The following is a 22,152-nucleotide window of genomic DNA, read 5'->3' as shown; positions in this document are numbered from 1 at the left end:
GTTAAATTTCTATGTTTGATTTCAATGTTAAATTTCAATGTTAGATTTCAATGTTAAATTTCAATGTATAACAGTAGTTTACTACTTTGGCGCAAATGACGGTCAGCCATTTCCGAAAACGAATATGGATAGTATCGGCGGTTCATGACTGAACCTTATTAAATTCACGTGGTAGATTTTTGATTCTTTGATATAAAAGATACAATTTACAAAGATTGGACAGCGTTTTTATTGCGTTAACGGTGGTATGAACGCAATGAGATATGTAATTCTGTGTAGCGAGTTATTCATTCACACGACCATGCGTCACACCAGTATAATAAAAGCAATTATGGAAACATTGATTAAATTATATCATATGAATAACATGTTAATCATAAACTAATGAGCCTGTTTTTCGAACATTTTAAACCGTATAACGGCTACTATTATATCGCGCTTTAAAAGAGTAAAAGTAGATTTCGGTCATTTTCAAGCATCTGGTTATAAGTTGTATTTATTATGAGGTTTTTTTATGTCAGCAATAAGTCCTATATTACATTTTTACAATTTCATCATCCACTGTACTGTATTACAGTACATTTTAAGTCCCTTTATAAAAAAAACTACGGAAGGAAATTGTATTTTCACGCCGACAAAACACTGACCTTTGGTGGAGTCATGTAGGCGGTAAACCAGTAACTAACTAACGCCCACAGAACACTGACTATAGTCGGTGATACTAAACCAAGTAATAGGCGGAGTCATGTAGGCGGTAAACCAGTAACTAAGGAAAGTCGACAGAACACTGACTATAGTCGGTGAGACGAAACCTAGCAATGTAGTCGGTAAACCAGTAACTAAGACCGACAGAAAACTGACCATAGTCGGTGAGACAAAACCTAGCAATGTAGTCGGTAAACCAGTAACTAACTAAAGCCGACAGAACACTGACTATAGTCGGTGAGACGAAACCTAGCAACAGGCGAAGTCATGTAGGTGGTAAACCAGTAACTAACTAAAGCCGACAGAACACTGACTATAGTCGGTGAGACGAAACCTAGCAATGTAGTCGGTAAACCAGTAACTAAGACCGACAGAACATTGACTATGGTCGGTGAGACAAAACCTAGCAACAGGCGGAGTCATGTAGGCGGTAAACCAGTAACTAACTAAAGCCGACAGAACACTGACTATAGTCGGTGAGACGAAACCTAGCAATGTAGTCGGTAAACCAGTAACTAAGACCGACAGAACATTGACTATGGTCGGTGAGACAAAACCTAGCAACAGGCGGAGTCATGTAGGCGGTAAACCAGTAACTAACTAAAGCCGACAGAACACTGACTATAGTCGGTGAGACGAAACCTAGCAATGTAGTCGGTAAACCAGTAACTAAAACCGACAGAAAACTGACCATAGTCGGTGAGACAAAACCTAGCAAAAGGTGGAGTTATGTAGGTGATAAACCAGTAATTTACTAACGCCGACAGAACACTGACAATAGTCGGTGAGACGAAACCTAGCAATGTAGTCGGTAAACCAGTAACTAAGACCGACAGAAAACTGACCATAGTCGGTGAGACAAAACCTAGCAAAAGGTGGAGTTATGTAGGCGGTAAACCAGTAACTAAGGCCGACAGAAAACTGACTATAGTCGGTGAGACTAAACCTAGCAATAGGCGGAGTCATGTAGGTGGTAAACCAGTAACTAACTAACGCCGACAGAATACTGACTATAGTCGGTGAGACGAAACCTAGCAATAGACCGAGTCATATAGGCGATAAACCAGTAGATAACTAACGCCGACAGAACACTGACTATAGTCGGTGAGACGAAACCTAGTAATGTAGTCGGTAAACCAGTAACTAACTAACGCCGACAGAACACTGACTATAGTCGGTGAGACGAAACCTAGCAATAGACCGAGTCATGTAGGCGGTAAACCAGTAGATAACTAACGCCGACAGAACACTGACTATAGTCGGTGAGACGAAACCTAGTAATGTAGTCGGTAAACCAGTAACTAGCTAAGGCTGAAAGAAAACTGACTATAGTCGGGGACATTAACCCAGCAAAAGGTGGAGTTATGTAGGCGGTAAACTTTGGTTTGTTTTTGTTTTGTTTTTGTTTAACGTCCTATTAACAGCCAGGGTCATTTAAGGACGTGCCAGGTTTTGGAGGTGGAGGAAAGCCGGAGTACCCGGAGAAAAACCACCGGCCTACGGTCAGTACCTGGCAACTGCTCCACGTAGGTTTCGAACTCCCAACCCAGAGGTGGAGGGCTAGTGATAAAGTGTCGGGACACCTTAACCACTCGGCCACCGCGGCCCCAGACGGTAAACGAATAACTAACTACACTGTAGCTAAACAATGTATTTGTAGGATAATAAATAAAAGCAAATGAACATTTCAAAAAAATATTTCCGGTTAACACAGGTGTTCTTAAACACAGGGTCGATTTAACATTAAATTGGACTTTATCTGTATTATCAATGGAGGCAGCCAAATTAATTACAGATTTCTAATTTTCATATTATGCCAGTGTAATTTACGTATGAATTGGTTCAAGGAAATTCCACAGACACCCCGAGTTTTAAGCCTTTCTTACAAAACAATGCTTAAATCTACAAGTTGAAAACCTCGTTAAACACGACAGGTTTCTGTTTTTACAGGGTTTAGTAAAGAGAGGTAAAAATTGTGACCACTAACCTGAATTCCGCTGTCTGTCTCGTAGTTTTTCTTCGATTACAAGATGATATTATAGCCTGGTGTTCATTGCCGACGAAATCAAAGTGCTGATTATGAATAAACACAAGCGATATATCGATTTCGTTCTTCTCAGCCTCTTAACGATTCCACAATCAATCGCTACACATCTATCGCTAATAAGCCCGTGACTAATCCAATTAAATAAGATTTTTAATCAATTTGGTTGATAAAACTTGATAATATTTTCAACCACATTTACTTTAATAGTATATATCCGTACTTCTAAGTAATAAAGATAATAAAGTTACGGTGACGGTACAAAGCGACTTAATCGCTCTCTAGTCAGTGGAGAGTAGAAACGTTTTACAACCGGAACATGTATTAGAGAGTTCAGTCGGAGCACGTGACGTGACGGCAGAGGAGAGGTTATCAATCAGTGTTTGGGACATCTGGGGTCGCCTGACTACCAAGATAAATGTTCCTTCTTGTGTCAGGTTTCCTTAGACTTATAAACTGTAGCTGGCACATCAGCAAACGTCGAGATTTCCTACCGGAGGAGTCTGTCACGGAATCGGTTATGACCGGCTGACTTTTTGGCAATGGACATTGTGTTTATACATTACTGTAATGATAATTAGAATCCTTGTTGTGCTACTGGATGGTATTTTATAGGTTAGCAAATTCATCCGTGAGGGCGTCTTTTAATTTCTCTATGTATGTCGTCAGTCTGTTCATCCGACAATGTAGATCGATGGCTTAGTTTGTCAAATATATAGTTTCAGTCTGTTCGTCCGACAATGCAGAGGTCGCTTAATTTGTCTAATGCATAATGTCAGTCTGTTCGACCGGCAATGCACAGTCGCTTAATTTGTCTAATGTATAACGTATGTCTGTTCGCCCGGCCATACAGAGATCGCCTAATTTGTCTGTGCATAGTAATATAGTCAGTCCGTTCGTCCGACAGAAATTGCTTGATTTATTCCGGATGTGTCGCCAATCATTTCGTTCCTTGTTGATTTTATTTATACGTAACGTTTTGAATAGTGGAATGCCTTATAATGAAATCCAGCCTCATATTTTACATTCAGAATTTCTTAGATTTTTGACACTTCAGATAATGACATAAAAATATTTATCTATTCTGTAATTATTATTATTATTATTTAGATATTCCATCTATTATTATAATTATTGTTATTTATTTTTATTTGTTTATTATCTATATTTAATTTAATTTTTGATAATTCTATTTTTCATATTTTATTTGCTCATTTATTTATGCATTAGTTATATTTATTCATTTATTTATTTATTCATTTATTGGTTTTCACGGACAAAAATGATGACGTCACATTTCTAATGACGTCATAATATGTGTTATTTAGTGAATTGGCAGTGTAAGGTTTTGAATAATATACCCTCGTGCGTTTTTCATTGGCGGCGCGAGTCAACAATCGATTGTGACGTCATGAGATAGACAATGATGTGACGTCATGAACATTGAATTGCGCAACAAAATGGCTGTCTCCGTTGAGTAAGTTCTTTGACTTTAGAACCTGTCAAAATGCAAGTTTTCTAAGTTATGTGATTAAAAGTATTTTAAATTTGGTTTCATTCCGTTTGAGAATTTACAAAACTCGTCTCAAGATCTTATTTTTGTTCGCTAATTCTCGCAAATATAAAAACTTGTTTCATAAAATCTCATATCAAGTAAAAAAAAAATCATATCATTTAATATCGTACATAAGTATGTTAATATGTATCATAAATGACGTTATTATCTCTGGACATTGACCTATAACGAATTGAAGTACGTTAGCCCTGTGCTCTAATTTTAGGAAATGTTAGATTTAAGTGGACATGAGGGTGAATGGTCGTTATGGCGACCGTTAACATGTCATTTAGTACAGATCGAGAACACGGCCAAAATGGCTTCCGAAAATTACAACATAATACAATTCTCACACCAAGCTGTAATTCAAATTAATTATCGCTTATTTAAAAACATATAAACCTTATAAAACCTTTCTGGTGTTGCCAGAGCGTACGGAAACAAGAACGTCCAATAAGTAGGGCACACAGATAAGTACTTCATTTCTGACAAATATCAAAATAATATTGGTAGTAAAAGGAAAAAAACTTGAATAAAAGCATAAAAATATCAAAGAGATAATTAAAAAATGCAAGAGGTGTCTTCTTCTTTTACGATGACACCTGCTTTGTAAAGCTAAGACTGGTTTATCATCAGATCACACAAGGACATAGAATATTGTCGACCATTACGATACCCACAGTGTTCATGAACCAGTATCTCTAGAAACATCCGTTGTGATATTCCCCCTCAATAGTCGATATGTTTAACGTAAATCGCTATATATTGGGGGAAAATCCCTAAAAACACTGCGAAATAGAGATGTTGCTACCTAGAAATGGAAAATTCAATGTTATCATCAATTTATTATACAGCTACCTGCTGCACTGTCCCTGTTGGTTAAATTATAAGTTAGTATCGTGATAATATTTTACAATCTGTCCCGTTCGTCTGAAAATTAAATAAATCAAAATCAGCTGTCTGACGTCTGTCGTAGGTGGAACAGTCTTTTTTCATGTAATCTGTCGTTGTCTCCGTGGATACAAGTATGACGTCATTGCGTGATTTATGTCATTTACACTCCTTTAAATCACACTATTTTCAAGTCAGGTAGGATACAAATCCATGGTGCTCCGTTAGGTCCAAATTTCCTATATCGCTCCTTCGCCATCGTGTTTTCGCTTCTTCATCAGTGTGTTTTCGCTCCTTCGCCACCGTGTTTTCGCTCCTTCGCCATCGTCCTTTTGCTCCTTTGTCATCGTGTTTTTGCTTCTTCGCCATCGTGTTTTCGCTCTTCGCTCCTTCGACCTAAACACGATATTTGAAATTTAGCCCTAACGGAATACCAAATCTAATACACGATCGAAATGTCTATACATTTGTGTCAGAAGACCCGAACTCGCGATCCATCGCATCAAATCCAGACTTATCTAAGTCACTACATTTGTGATATCTTCGTCACTACACCATGGTGGGTGTCCCGACACTTACACGTTCGATATTACAGTACACGACTCGCCGACAACAAATTTTGGCTCTCTGCTACAATTCAAACTTTCCACTTTCCTTTCAAGGATATTCTTTAATCTACTTTATATTTAAATCTTTCCTCGATAAAATATAAATAAATATGAAAATGTCGCTCTTACAATCGGTTCGAGTGATGATTTTTTCCCCCGGGACGAACTCGGTAATTGTGGAAACAGAGCCTTCTGACTTTAAAGCGCCTAAATTAATTGATACAGGGCGCTGTGTCGCAAAGCCTGAAGAGCACATAGCAAGGGAAACGACTGCAAATCTTAACGGAATTTTACATTTCACATGAATATAGTCAAATCTAGAGGAAATGAAATTTCATAATTGACAAAATAGCTACCCCAGATTTGATATAAATTTCGCGAATGATCATTTCGTTTCTTGTTAAAGTCGGAACAGCAAAATGGGGAAGTGAATTTACTGTCGGGACTCACCCAGGCGCATACAAATGAGTTACATTCCTTGAGTTGGGGAGTTTTTACCGGTAAGAGCATGTCTCCGTCATCACACAATGATGTTTCGTTGGAGAGTGGAACCTCCTTAGACCGGATATTTTTATTTATGTACAATGATACCTCATTGAACCCTGGTTTGTGTATAGTAGAACCTCTTTATTCCGGACATCTTCGTTTGCGTATATCTGATTAAGATGCACCGGACATTTTTGTTTGTGTATAGTTGATATTAGATGAAAATAAAAGCCAGTCAATTATATCCGGAATTACTACATTTACGCTACAGTGTAACTATATATAAACCTAATAAGCTCTGTTTCGGTTCATAGGACTATGAACCACAGGACAACGAACCGAACGAGTATGAATATGAACGTGAGATGTGTGTAAACAAACAATGCTAGTCGCACTTGTCTCGTTTGAGCGGGAAGTCATAGATACACCGTGGTTTTATTCCTTCTGGTTAAATTAACACATTTTTCTCGTTTTGGAAAGAATCGAATACACTTGTTTGAAGATATGAAAATTCTTTTAATCACTCGCTGTTCGCCAGCGTGATTCGTGATTGTCAGAATGTGCAGTATTGTTTCAGTAGGCCGATTGTCTAAAATAATGCCAGTAATGGTCACTAATGGACATGTATCTGGAGAAATGTGATTCGTACCTCTATCGACAGTGAATTGGACCAGCAATATCATGTATGAACATGTATTCGGATTCTCACGTAACGCAGTATATAGTTGTCCAACAACAAAAAACAGGAAGTTGACATATTCTCCCAAGGCGACCGCATTACTCAGTGTTCGAATTCACCGGATGTACCTCCGCAGTATGACGTAACAAACAAAACATGTTATTGATAATAACAATTTTCCACGTATGTTTTCACAGAACTTTTAGTCAAGAAAAGTGCAAGTGAAGAAAAAGTTTGAACTGACCATGATCAAAATCCATTTTGCCTTAACTGTTTATGACGGACTTTATTGGAAAGTCTCTGTGTCTTTTCGTGTATGACAAGAGATGGATGTGTAAATGAAGTATTAAAATTATTTTAGTTTCGAGTTTTGATTTTTGTTAATGAATTTAATGTGGACTTATAGTAGAGATGTCAATCTAGGTTTTGTGATGTAAAATAATAATATTGATCATTTATTATGTGCTCCAGGATCCTGTGTGATGAGTCCTGATTTGACCTCTACCCCTGACCCGGATGTATATAATCCACATTGGTGACACATGTCGACAGCAGAAAATACCCAACATGCTGTGTTGAAACTTTTACATTTTGCTTCTCAGATGTTGGTCTTGGCCAAGTGAGATGGAAAGTTGTATATGAGATTTTGGGAATTTATTATGAACTTTAATGTTACAATGAAACATATAGCGAAGCTAACTGTGGTCTTAGTCCTAATACACAACCCGTGAATAAATACAGCGTAATGTTTAAACCGACAGTGGCTGTATACAACAAAATTTTTTCCGGACACATTTTATTCTGTGTAACATTTCAATAATTCTTTATAGTTCTTTCTTATGATTGGGATTTTGAAATGCACTTCATTGATCAGAAAAATCTTATTTTCACAAACAAAAAAGTTCATTATTCCTAAGTTTTTGGAATCTAACGCACGGTTTATCATGAATAGGTCATAAATACCGCGTCATACAGTTGTATGCGATAGATACGGAGAACGAACCGCCGTTATTCTGGTAAGATTTTCGCCAACCGAAATACACCTTTCAATTTGTATCGGCTTAAATTTGTATCAAAAAACAAACGAAAAAAAAACAAACAAACGAGGAAAATCCGTTTTAAACGGAAAAGATTTAAAAAAAAACCACATGGAAATGTAAATTTTAAGAACTTTATATTAAACTGAATTTTCTTAACCGAAGCGAAATTAAAAGTATACGTCATATTTAAGACGCATGATTGTAGTGTAGGTACAAATATGTATTTGAATTTACCAATGGCAAATTTAGAAATGATTAGTACCTTCCTGCCGCATGATTTTGATTTTCGCATCATTCTGAAATATATATAAACATATTCCAAACATCACTAATAAAGAGCGAGGATCCTGTTGAGCAAATTCCGGATACCACTTGACTAATGAAACGTTAAGCTTTGCTATTATCTTAACCAAACGATTCGAAATGAAATGATAATGCCGGTCAAAAGTATATCTTTATTCAAATTATACCTTTCGGTAGATTATTTTTTCATCGTAGATCCAATTTAGAATTTCATGAATAAAAAGGAAGAAAGGAATTGTTTTATTTAACATTTTAGCATTAAGCTAACAATGCTTGGAATAACATAGAGCAAAACCTGTCCCAGTTATCATCGTGTATAGTATGATCAGCTTAATGATATGTAATCAGATTTTGAGCTAGCCTATTATATATAATATATATGATGTATAGTAATTCATTACAATATTTGTAAGTTTGTAAAATATTGTTTAAAAGTCCTGATAGAGTTATTTCATAACATTTTGTAAATATTTTTGGGATTAAGTTGAAGGTTTGAGGTCAGTAATTGGAATTAAGCTTTCAATACGTTTAGTGCACGGATCCACGTGGTATTTCTGAATCACCGTCAAAATGTCTGCCACTTCGAATGACCTCTCATTACGGACGTTATGGGTATAACGACTGACCGCTGCTGTGTAATCAGTGACCACTCTGGCCATTCTGACGTCAATCAGGCCAACAGATGTCCGAAGTACATCGTACTCAGCCACAATCAAAGGAAAATGACCACCACTTCATACACACGTGCTGAGTGAAATCCGTATTGAATTTCAGAGAGGGAACTCCAATTATTTTTCCAAAGTTTGCCATAATCACAATTAACACGACTCTTTTGGCCCCGGATATGACGCGACAGGTGGCGTTACTGGTCAAGATGAAGCATGTGATTGGTCAATGTAGCGGTAAATGCAAAATGCAGATATCCAGTTAAAAACGAAACAAAAATTGATATTGAATGTAAGCTGAATAAGTGGATGTATCTTTTCAAATGACACATTAATGAAATTAATTCCTGATCCAAATGCAATCTTATCATCACCAAAAATTGATTCAGACTGATATAATTTTGTTATCTGTGCTGAAACGCATTAATTCATTAATTCATTTCACAAGCTAGCAGTTTACATTATAACCACCATCATTAAAACTATGCCGTTTATCTTTTTTAAAAGATATTTCTTGTTTCAATTTTGTTTGTTAATATAGATGATGTCATGATATAAGGATACAATATGCATGGCTATGAATACATCTTTAGCGTATTTCTAAAACATTACTAAGGCCAAGATGTGAAATACCGAGGGTGAAAACGAGAGGTTGATTGAATTTTTGGTTGAAAGTTGTTACTTCCCAGATTTTCTCGAGAAAGTCACCTTGTCTGACCTAGATTTGAAAACGCGGCTGTCGCGGTGAAGAAAAACGCGTATCCTTCCGAAACGCATGGTCCCGTGTATACCTATCTTGTTATCATGCCTTGTCTTCGTTTTACAAATTTCAATCAGAATGACAATTTCGTTAAAACACCTTGTTTCCGTGCAGTGAATGTGCGTCATAACGAAGTGAAGGTGTTAGATCTATTCTATAAATAATCTTCACGTATAATGAAAACGGACGTCATCGCCTTGTATTTCTAGGATGGATTTAATTCCGGATAAGCGAATCCAGGCTGAGGTTGAAGAGTGAATTATTAAAATTCATTCATAAAGAATTTAACAGCAGTATTGTTTTTCCTTGTTTTTTTTTTTTTCTAAATTTCTTTCAGAATTAACCTCCATCTGGTTATTGTGCTTATCGCTTCGTTCTGCTCCAAATCAGGTGAACGAATCGCACTATAATTTGCACGGTCTCCGCATGCCAAACGTCCAACATATTGGCAATTAAGTCTTTTCATTAAATCATGAATTTTAGTGTATATAAGCTTAACATTAACCACCGACACATTTTTCTATGGTGGTAAATTCGTAAGACAGTCAGATAACGCTATATAGTAGAGGGGAGCCAAATAGCACGCTACAGTCCCCTGTGGTAACTACATATAATAGGGATGGTGGATAACATTATTCTGTCCCCTGTGGGAGCTATGTATAATAGGGGAGGTACTTAGAGTGTTACAGTCCCCTGTGGGAGCTATGTATAATAGGGGAGGTACTTAGAGTGTTACAGTCCCCTGTGGGAGCTATATATAATAGGGGAGGTACTTAGAGTGTTACAGTCCCCTGTGGGAGCTGTGTATAATAGGGGAGGTACTTAGAGTGTTACAGTCCCCTGTGGGAGCTATGTATAATAGGGGAGGTACTTAGAGTGTTACAGTCCCCTGTGGGAGCTATGTATAATAGGGGAGGTACTTAGTGTGTTACAGTCCCCTGTGGGAGCTATGTATAATAGGGGAGGTACTTAGAGTGTTACAGTCCCCTGTGGGAGTTATGTATAATAGGGGAGGTACTTAGAGTGTTACAGTCCCCTGTGGGAACTATGTATAATAGGGGAGGTACTTAGAGTGTTACAGTCCCCTGTGGGAGCTATGTATAATAGGGGAGGTACTTAGAGTGTTACAGTCCCCTGTGGGAGTTATGTATAATAGGGGAGGTACTTAGAGTGTTACAGTCCCCTGTGGGAGCTATGTATAATAGGGGAGGTACTTAGAGTGTTACAGTCCCCTGTGGGAGATATATATAATAGGGGAGGTACTTAGAGTGTTACAGTCCCCTGTGGGAGATATGTATAATAGGGGAGGTACTTAGAGTGTTACAGTCCCCTGTGGGAGCTATGTATAATAGGGAAGGTACTTAGAGTGTTACAGTCCCCTGTGGGAGATATGTATAATAGGGGAGGTACTTAGAGTGTTACAGTCCCCTGTGGGAGCTATGTATAATAGGGAAGGTACTTGAGTGTTACAGTCCCCTGTGGGAGATATATATAATAGGGGAGGTACTTGGAGTGTTACAGTCCCCTGTTGGAGCTGTGTATAATAGGGGAGGTACTTAGAGTGTTACAGTCCCCTGTGGGAGCTATATATAATAGGGGAGGTACTTAGAGTGTTACAGTCCCCTGTGGGAGTTACGTATAATAGGGGAGGTACTTAGAGTGTAACAGTCCCCTGTGGGAGCTATGTATAATAGGGGAGGGGGGGGGGGGGGGGGGGGGGTACTTATAGTGTTACAGTCCCCTGTGGGAGCTATATATAATAGGAGAGATACTTAGAGTGTTACAGTCCCCTGTGGGAGCTATGTATAATAGGGGAGGTACTTAGAGTGTTACAGTCCCCTGTGGGAGCTGTGTATAATAGGGGAGGTACTTAGAGTGTTACAGTCCCCTGTGGGAGCTATGTATAATAGGGGAGGTACTTGGAGTGTTACAGTCCCCTGTGAGAGCTATGTATAATAGGGGAGGTACTTAGAGTGTTACAGTCCCCTGTGGGAGCTATGTATAATAGGGGAGGTACTTAGTGTGTTACAGTCCCCTGTGGGAGCTATGTATAATAGGGGAGGTACTTAAAGTGTTACAGTCCCCTGTGGGAGCTATGTATAATAGGGGAGGTACTTAGAGTGTTACAGTCCCCTGTGGGAGCTATGTATAATAGGGGAGGTACTTAGAGTGTTACAGTCCCCTGTGGGAGCTATGTATAATAGGGGAGGTACTTAGAGTGTTACAGTCCCCTGTGGGAGCTATGTATAATAGGGGAGATACTTAGTGTGTTACAGTCCCCTGTGGGAGCTGTGTATAATAGGGGAGGTACTTAGAGTGTTACAGTCCCCTGTGGGAGCTATGTATAATAGGGGAGGTACTTAGAGTGTTACAGTCCCCTGTGGGAGCTATGTATAATAGGGGAGGTACTTAGAGTGTTACAGTCCCCTGTGGGAGCTATGTATAATAGGAGAGGTACTTAGAGTGTTACAGTCCCCTGTGGGAGTTATGTATAATAGGGGAGGTACTTAGAGTGTTACAGTCCCCTGTGGGAGCTATGTATAATAGGGGAGGTACTTAGAGTGTTACAGTCCCCTGTGGGAGCTATGTATTATAGGGGAGGTACTTAGAGTGTTACAGTCCCCTGTGAGAGTTACGTATAATAGCAGGGGTACTTAGAGTGTTACAGTCCCCTGTGAGAGTTACGTATAATAGGGGAGGTACTTAGAGTGTTACAGTCCCCTGTGGGAGCTATGTATAATAGGGGAGGTACTTAGAGTGTTACAGTCCCCTGTGGGAGCTATGTATAATAGGGGAGGTACTTAGAGTGTAACAGTCCCCTGTGGGAGATATGTATAATAGGGGAGGTACTTAGAGTGTTACAGTCCCCTGTGGGAGCTATGTATAATAGGGGAGGTACTTAGAGTGTTACAGTCCCCTTTGGGAGCTATGTATAATAGGGGAGGTACTTAGAGTGTTACAGTCCCCTGTGGGAGCTATGTATAATAGGGGAGGTACTTAGAGTGTTACAGTCCCCTGTGGGAGCTATGTATAATAGGGGAGGTACTTAGAGTGTTACAGTCCCCTGTGGGAGCTATGTATAATAGGGGAGATACTTAGAGTGGTACAGTCCCCTGTGGGAACTATGTATAATAGGGGAGGTACTTAGAGTGTTACAGTCCCCTGTGGGAGCTATGTATAATAGGGGAGATACTTAGAGTGGTACAGTCCCCTGTGGGAACTATGTATAATAGGGGAGGTACTTAGAGTGTTACAGTCCCCTGTGGGAGCTATGTATAATAGGGAGGTACTTAGAGTGTTACAGTCCCCTGTGGGAGCTATGTATAATAGGGGAGGTACTTAGAGTGTTACAGTCCCCTGTGGGAGCTGTGTATAATAGGGAGGTACTTAGAGTGTTACAGTCCCCTGTGGGACCTATATATAATAGGGGAGGTACTTAAAAGTGTTACAGTCCCCTGTGGGAGCTATGTATAATAGGGGAGGTACTTAAAAGTGTTACAGTCCCCTGTGGGAGCTATGTATAATAGGGAGGTACTTATAGTGTAACAGTCCCCTTTGTGAGTTATGTATAATAGGGGAGGTACTTAGAGTGTTACAGTCCCCTGTGGGAACTATGTATAATAGGGGAGGTACTTAGAGTGTTACAGTCCCCTGTGGGAGCTATGTATAATAGGGGAGATACTTAGAGTGTTACAGTCCCCTGTGGGAGCTATGTATAATAGGGGAGGTACTAAGAGTGTTACAGTCCCCTGTGGGAGCTATGTATAATAGGGGAGGTACTTAGAGTGTTACAGTCCCCTGTGGGAGCTATGTATAATAGGGTAGGTACTAAGAGTGTTACAGTCCCCTGTGGGAGCTATGTATAATAGGGGAGGTACTTAGAGTGTTACAGTCCCCTGTGGGAGCTATGTATAATAGGGGGGTACTTAGAGTGTTACAGTCCCCTGTGGGAGCTATGTATAATAGGGGAGGTACTTAGAGTGTTACAGTCCCCTGTGGGAGCTATGTATAATAGGGGGGGTACTTAGAGTGTTACAGTCCCCTGTGGGAGCTATGTATAATAGGTGAGGTACTTAGAGTGTTACAGTCCCCTGTGGGAGCTATGTATAATAGGTGAGGTACTTAGAGTGTTACAGTCCCCTGTGGGAGCTATGTATAATAGGGGAGGTACTTAGAGTGTTACAGTCCCCTGTGGGAGCTATGTATAATAGGGGGGGTACTTAGAGTGTTACAGTCCCCTGTGGGAGCTATGTATAATAGGGGGGTACTTAGAGTGTTACAGTCCCCTGTGGGAGCTATGTATAATAGGGGAGGTACTTAGAGTGTTACAGTCCCCTGTGGGAGCTATGTATAATAGGGGAGGTACTTAGAGTGTAACAGTCCCCTGTGGGAGCTATGTATAAAAAAAGGGGGAGTTACTTAGAGTGTTACAGTCCCCTGTGGGAGCTGTGTATAATAGGGAGGTACTTAGAGTGTAACAGTCCCCTGTGGGAGCTATGTATAAAAAAAGGGGGAGTTACTTAGAGTGTTACAGTCCCCTGTGGGAGCTATGTATAATAGGAGAGGTACTAAGAGTGTTACAGTCCCCTGTGGGAGCTATGTATAATAGGGGAGGTACTTAGAGTGTTACAGTCCCCTGTGGGAGCTATGTATAATAGGGGGGTACTTAGAGTGTTACAGTCCCCTGTGGGAGCTATGTATAATAGGGGGTACTTAGAGTGTTTCAGTCCCCTGTGGGAGCTATGTATAATAGGGGAGGTACTTAGAGTGTTACAGTCCCCTGTGGGAGCTATGTATAATAGGGGAGGTACTTAGAGTGTAACAGTCCCCTGTGGGAGCTATGTATAAAAAAGGGGGAGTTACTTAGAGTGTTACAGTCCCCTGTGGGAGCTGTGTATAATAGGGAGGTACTTAGAGTTATACAGTCCCCTGTGTGAGTTATGTATAATAGGGGAGGTACTTAGAGTGTTACAGTCCCCTGTGGGAGCTATGTCTAATGGGGAGGTACTAAGAGTGTTATACTAGAGTCACTTGTGGTAACACCTGTACAGTTGTTAATATTGGTTGACATTTTCCCATCCTGTGTGACAGACAAGTTATTGATCGTTTTTCATTGAACTGCAATGACAATGAAGAAATTTTTTCACTGCTCATAGTCAACTTACCCAGTCGCGAGGTGATGGCATTGTATCCCTTCTAAGTGGTGAAAATACCCACCTAATATATTACCAATTTCCGGTGTACGGGTATACACGGTGCCGTTGTATGGGGCTTTATTTTCGTAATTGTTCTGCACGAAGAAAGATAACTCTCGGAAGCTTAAGTGTAGGTAGAGTCAAGGAATACTCTAGTCCATGTGTGGTAACAAAGTCATAGGATCTATGATACGAGCGGCAGAAAGCGTGCCACGGTCGCATCTGAAGATGAAGGAAAGCCGCATAGGTAGATTTTGGAAAGATTTGTAGAATTGTATATATGTATAGTGTATGTGTATTTGTGTTCAATGATTTTTGAATAATTGATGAAGATATGTTTTAACAATTTTCCTTTTATCTTTTTTTTATTTTTCATTTTTTTCGCCAACGCGAAAACACAATATACAAAGTATGCCGCGTTGTCGATGTCGTGTAATTTGCTGGTATTGTTTTGTTTTTGTTTTGTTTCGGTCGCTCTTCGCGTTATCACTTTTGCCGCCATTCGCACTGTACTTCTTCGTATTGTTGCATATTGGGGCCAGTAACATGATTAAACTACCACAGGGGACTGTAACATGATTAAACTACCACAGGGGACTGTAACATGATAAAACTACCACAGGGGACTGTAACATTAATAAACTACCACAGGGGACTGTAACATGATTAAACTACCACAGGGGACTGTAACATGATTAAACTACCACAGGGGACTGTAACATGATTAAACTACCACAGGGGACTGTAACATTAGTAAACTACCACAGGGGACTGTAACATGATAAACTACCACAGGGGACTGTAACATGATTAAACTACCACAGGGGACTGTAACATGATTAAACTACCACAGGGGACTGTAACATGATTAAACTACCACAGGGGACTGTAACATGATTAAACTACCACAGGGGACTGTAACATTATTAAACTACCACAGGGGACTGTAACATTATTAAACTACCACAGGGGACTGTAACATGATTAAACTACCACAGGGGACTGTAACATGATTAAACTACCACAGGGGACTGTAACATGATTAAACTACCACAGGGGACTGTAACATGATTAAACTACCACAAGGGACTGTAACATGATTAAACTACCACAAGGGACTGTAACATTATTAAACTACCACAGGGGACTGTAACATGATTAAACTACCACAGGGGACTGTAACATGATTAAACTACCACAGGGGACTGTAACATGATTAAACTACCACAGGGGACTGTAACATGATTCAACTATCACAGAGGACTGTAACATTAATAAACTACCACAGGGGACTGTAACATGATTAAACTACCACAGGGGACTGTAACATGATTAAACTATCACAGGGGACTGTAACATGATTAAACTACCACAGGGGACAGTAACATGATTAAACTACCACAGGGGACTGTAACATTAATAAACAACCACAAGGGTCTGTAACAGGATTAAACTACCACAGGGGACTGTAACATTATTAAACTACCACAGGGGACTGTAACATGATTAAACTACCACTGGGGACTGTAACATGATTAAACTACCACAGGGGACAGTAATATTATTAAACTACCACAGGGGACAGTAATATGATTAAACTACCACAAGGGACTGTAACGTGATTAAACTACCACAGGGGACTGTAACATTATTAAACTACCACAGGGGACTGTAACATGATTAAACTACCACTGGGGACTGTAACATGATTAAACTACCACAGGGGACTGTAACATGATTAAACTACCACAGGGGACTGTAACAGGATTAAACTACCACAGGGGACTGTAACATTAGTAAACTACCACAGGGGACTGTAACATTATTAAACTACCACAGGGGACAGTAACATGATTAAACTATTACAGAGGACTGTAACATTAATAAACTACCACAGGGGACTGTAACATGATTAAACTACCACAGGGGACTGTAACATGATTAAACTACCACAGGGGACTGTAACAGGATTAAACTATCACAGGGGACAGTAACATGATTAAACTACCACAGGGGACTGTAACAGGATTAAACTACCACAGGGGACTGTAACATGATTAAACTACCACAGGGGACTGTAACATTATTAAACTACCACAGGGGACAGTAACATGATTAAACTATTACAGAGGGACTGTAACATTAATAAACTACCACAGGGGACTGTAACATTATTAAACTACCACAGGGGACTGTAACATGATTAAACTACCACAGGGGACTGTAACAGGATTAAACTACCACAGGGGTCTGTAACAGGATTAAACTATCACAGGGGAATGTAACATGATTAAACTACCACAGGGGACTGTAACATGATTAAACTACCACAGGGGACCGTAACATGATTAAACTATCACAGGGGACTGTAACATGATAAAACTACCACAAGGGACTGTAACATGATCAAACTACCACAGGGGACTGTAACATTATTTCACTACCACAGGGGACAGTAACATGATTAAACTACCACAGGGGACTGTAACATTATTAAACTACCACAGGGGACTGTAACATGATTAAACTACCACAGGGGACTGTAACATGATTAAACTATCACAGGGAACTGTAACATGATTAAACTATCACAGGGAACTGTAACATGATTAAACTATCACAGGGGACTGTAACAGGATTAAACTACCACAGGGGACTGTAACATTAGTAAACTACCACAGGGGACTGTAACATTATTAAACTACCACAGGGGACTGTAACATTATTATTGCTTCCCTTCTAATAATGTATCAACTACCACAGGGGACTGTACAAAATATACTGCTACCTAAACATCACATAATTAACAATGCCTCCTACATACATGTATTACAAAACTAGCACAGGGGACTGTAACATGTTTATTATTCTCGCCTGTAGAACGTTTATATATGCATGCATATGTGCAACAACGACCATGCTTTGCCTACACGTCTATCACAGGGGGTTATATGATGCCTCATCTCTATTACAAAACGAACAGTGAGGTGATAACATGCATTTCCTCTAAAGAATCAAAACAACTTGCTTTAAGCTTCGACGAAAGTTTGGCACAAAGAGAGATAACTCTTGAGAACTAAAGAATAGAATTTCCAGTTCCACTTGAAATGTATAGAATGCTTGGAATTCATACGTTGATGGATCTTTGTTGAATTGACCGATTTTAAACACCATTGGCGGGATGGTAGATGTGGCCGACGACAGTATCTATCATCTGAATTTGGTTTAGGATTTTAATACCGAAACTTCACTAAATCCGTGACGTAAAGCGGTTTCATTTTGTGGCGACGGAGCACAGTACGACGACGAGACAGCAGTTCGAAAATGAAGAACCATCCGGGGCCTTAGGGCGAAAAAAAGGCGGGGCCTTAGGGCGAAAAAAGGCTCCCGTGTGCAATTCGTAAAAAAAATCCCAATACCATTTTGTTCAGGACGTCCGAAGGCTTCAGGAAAATGTTGCCTTGCCGCTTGAAGGCGCGACCAGTGGTCAGTAAGACGTCACAATGATGACCCATGACGGTGATACCAATTTAGCAATAGACCAATGATAAACCGCATTACCGTGTTAATTATACCGTTCATAGAGTTTGAACTTGTTTAGCAGGTTAAAAACATACATAAATTATGTTAAAAAACCTATGTTTTAGGATATTTCCAGACAATTGTATATAATTCGGAATATAAGTGCTATTATTGAAAGAAAGTGAAACGAACAATTCTCGTTTACATTTTTTTTTCATTTTTTTTTTTTTTTGTGCGACAAAAAAAAAATCCAAATCGGTAATTTTTGCTTAAAGGTAAAATCTAGTTTGTGGATAGACCAACACAAACAAGAGATAGGAAACAAAAACAGTGGGGTCATGTCCATACTGATGTCACGACATCATGACGTCACAATTTCTATTGCATTGTAATTTAAGGCTATGTGGTTTATTTAATAACTTAAATTTCAGGTTAAAAAAAAAACGAATTTTGAATGCCAATGGATTATCAACATAACAATATCAATATCAATGTTTAGTTACGTCTCATGTTAATGTATGTAAGTTTAAACTTCAGTGAAACTTGTCTAAACCGACCCTTATCTAATCCGACAGGCTGTCCACACCGACGCTAATACATTGTATGCAGTCCTGACACGTCACACCTAAAATAATATGTTATCGTAAATGTTCAATATTTTCAGAATAATCTAATTTGGTTTTTATTTTGGACATTTTACGAACGAATAGATCAAGCATTTAATTGTAGTTTTACAGAAAATCAGATTTCCTTTCATGAAGCCCTTGTTTCGATGAATAAAATAAAGTTTCATATTTCAGCCATGGTACGTTACTGGAGTTTGTTTGCACTTGATATTTTAGTCGGACTGAACTGAAATTCAAAGTGAATCGAAGCTCTGGCCCCACTTCCGACTTTTCAAGTGTTACATAATGTTGTATAGTAAGAGTAGGGGCTTGCTTAAAGTTTCTATAAATACTAACCATATGCAAACGTCTGTGGTAAATGAAAATTAATATCTACATTTCAAATTTTCAGAAACCTGAAATTGTCCAATCACAAAGTGGATTTCACCATTGCGTTTATCACACCGATATACCATTGAAAAAGAATTCTAGATTCTGGGATAAAGAAGAAACCCGGAAAAGTAGCTGAACCCAGCATATACCAGATCTTCATTATTGTGGAATGGACTATTTATCAACACAGTATCATCCTCGTCCATCTGAACTAAAGCAATTGTCTAACCTATTCCAAAGTAGTACTGATTTCCTACGTACAATTTGTGGACCATTTTTAATTACAGACATTTCCACATAATTATCAGGATCTATCGTCTATAACTCGTTCTTCACAAAAAACAACCTTAGATTTCAATATTCTCTTCTCAACTTCTAATAACCCCAAATGTAGAAGTTTCTATCGAATCAACATTGGGTTTCAATATTCTCTTCTCAACTTCTAATAACCCAAAATGTAGAAGTTTCTATCGAATCAACATTGGATTTCAATATTCTCTTCTCAACTTCTAATAACCCAAAATGTAGAAGTTTCTATCGAATCAACATTGGATTTCAATATTCTCTTCTCAACTTCTAATAACCCAAAGGTTGTCCCTATAGAACCAACCTTGGATTTCAATATTCTCTTCTCATCTTCTAATAACCCAAAATGTAGAAGTTTCTATGGAATCAAACTTGACTTTCAATAGAAAGATTTTCTTTCTTTCTATGTCTTTGAATGCTTTAGAGTCATTGAAAAGACCAAATGTGTCGCGCTGACCAGGCATCGCTGGCTCCTAAATTCTGATCGGTCGTCTGTTTATATTCAGCTAGTTTATTCGCCACAAGGAATTGTCTCCCTCATCTGACGATAACGATTGGGTAGTTGTAAAGGTATGTTGGGTGAAATAGTGTACCATGGTTGTTCTAGACTATTATATAGAATATCAAAATTGTAAATGTTATTGAGCTTTATATTCTTTTTGTATATATTTTGAGGCCATAATCTTCCAACAAGCAGGAGATCCTTTAGTGCGACAATTTAGCTAGGCAGTGATAATAGGACTGAGCACAATTAAGTACTTCCGGGTTCAGGCCCCACGAATGAAGTCCTCTAAAAAATGTATGTATTTAAGGAAAGTAAATCGAACTCTTTTCTGAACTTCATTTTTGTCAATGAATTTAATTTGGATTTATAGTAGAGATGTCAATCTAGATTTTGTGATGTAAAATATTAATATTGATCATGTATTTTGTGCTCCAGGATACTGTTGTGTGAAAAGTCCTGACTTGACCTCTACACCTGACCCGGATGTATATAATCCACGTTGGTGACACATTTTGATAGCTATCTTCAGAAAATGCATAAAATGCTGTGCTGAAACTTTTATATTTTGCTTCCCAGATGTTGGTCTTGGCCAAGTGAGATGGAAAGTTGTGTATGAGATTTTTGGCAATTTATTATTAACTTTAATGTTACAATAAAACATATAGCAAAGCTATTTGTTATCTCAATCCTTACATCTTTACAGAACCTAAGCGGCTGATAAACTCACACTTCAAACTACCGGAGATAAGCTAATTTAGACAATTTAGCAGGAAGGTCCTTTACGCCAACTAAAGTCTGTATGTGTTCATGAATATAATTCTCATAAATATAGCTCTCTATAACTGATAGCGCAGGCCTATTCCTCGAATTATTGACGTATCATTGTTTAATTTTTTTTAAAGTGTCATCGACTACCTACATGAGTAGCAATCTTAGCTACTGTATAGTGTCTTTCTTTTCTTTGTTTTTCTCTATGTAGTTACCCAGTGCTCCATTACCCATGGCAGGAAAATCATCAATCAGATATTTCATCGTAGGTATACAAAATATAACCAAGTCCCAAAACCAAATATTTCTTTTGTCACATTTTTGGTCAGGCAATGTTCATGATATCGGTGATGAAGATATTCCTAATGCATCAATATTAAATATTTATATGTCCACTTAATTCAGACTCAATGAATCTACCACAGTTAACTCAAGTCATTTTTCAATGAACTATATCAAGTCCGGCGTAGGAATATATGGACTTCGCAGTTCATAAAATTTGTCTCAAGACCTATTGAGGTTTATTTAAGCATTTAACTGTTACCAAATGGTAGTATACAGTCGATATGAGTACAATTTGGGTGACACGGGCGACATGAAATATTTATCTGTCACCCAAATTGTATTCATATCGACTGTATACTACCATTTGGTAACAGTTCAATGCTTATATTTATATTCATAAAGATTTTTTTTATTTACTGTATGTTATGACGCGTTTAATTTTGCCGCTTACACTACCACTGACGTCATCACGTTCAAATACTGGAACAGCCGAAATTTCCAGAAGGAATAATAAAGTCCCTCGTGTCGTTATTAATAGCAAACACATACAATGATTTTGCACAAATTTGACTTTATTTTCTATTTCACATACGTTTGTAGATATCGACAAATTATTCAAAATTGCAGAATTTCTTATTGTTTAAAATCCAAAGCCGTTTTTCGGCGCAATGCTATACGGTTAACATTTAGAAGTGATGCGGCTTTGAACGGGTATTGCACAGGACAGACTCGATTCCTCGGAAACACTAAGTTTCTATCGACTGGATTTGCGTTATTTTCAGAAGAATATCAGTTCTTAAATTCTAAATGAAAGGCGTATTGACAGTATGTGAAAAC

This window comes from Pecten maximus, chromosome 8 (genome assembly GCF_902652985.1).
Source record: "Pecten maximus chromosome 8, xPecMax1.1, whole genome shotgun sequence".
NCBI classification, from domain to species: domain Eukaryota; kingdom Metazoa; phylum Mollusca; class Bivalvia; order Pectinida; family Pectinidae; genus Pecten; species Pecten maximus.
Note: the sequence above shows the minus strand (reverse complement) of the source record.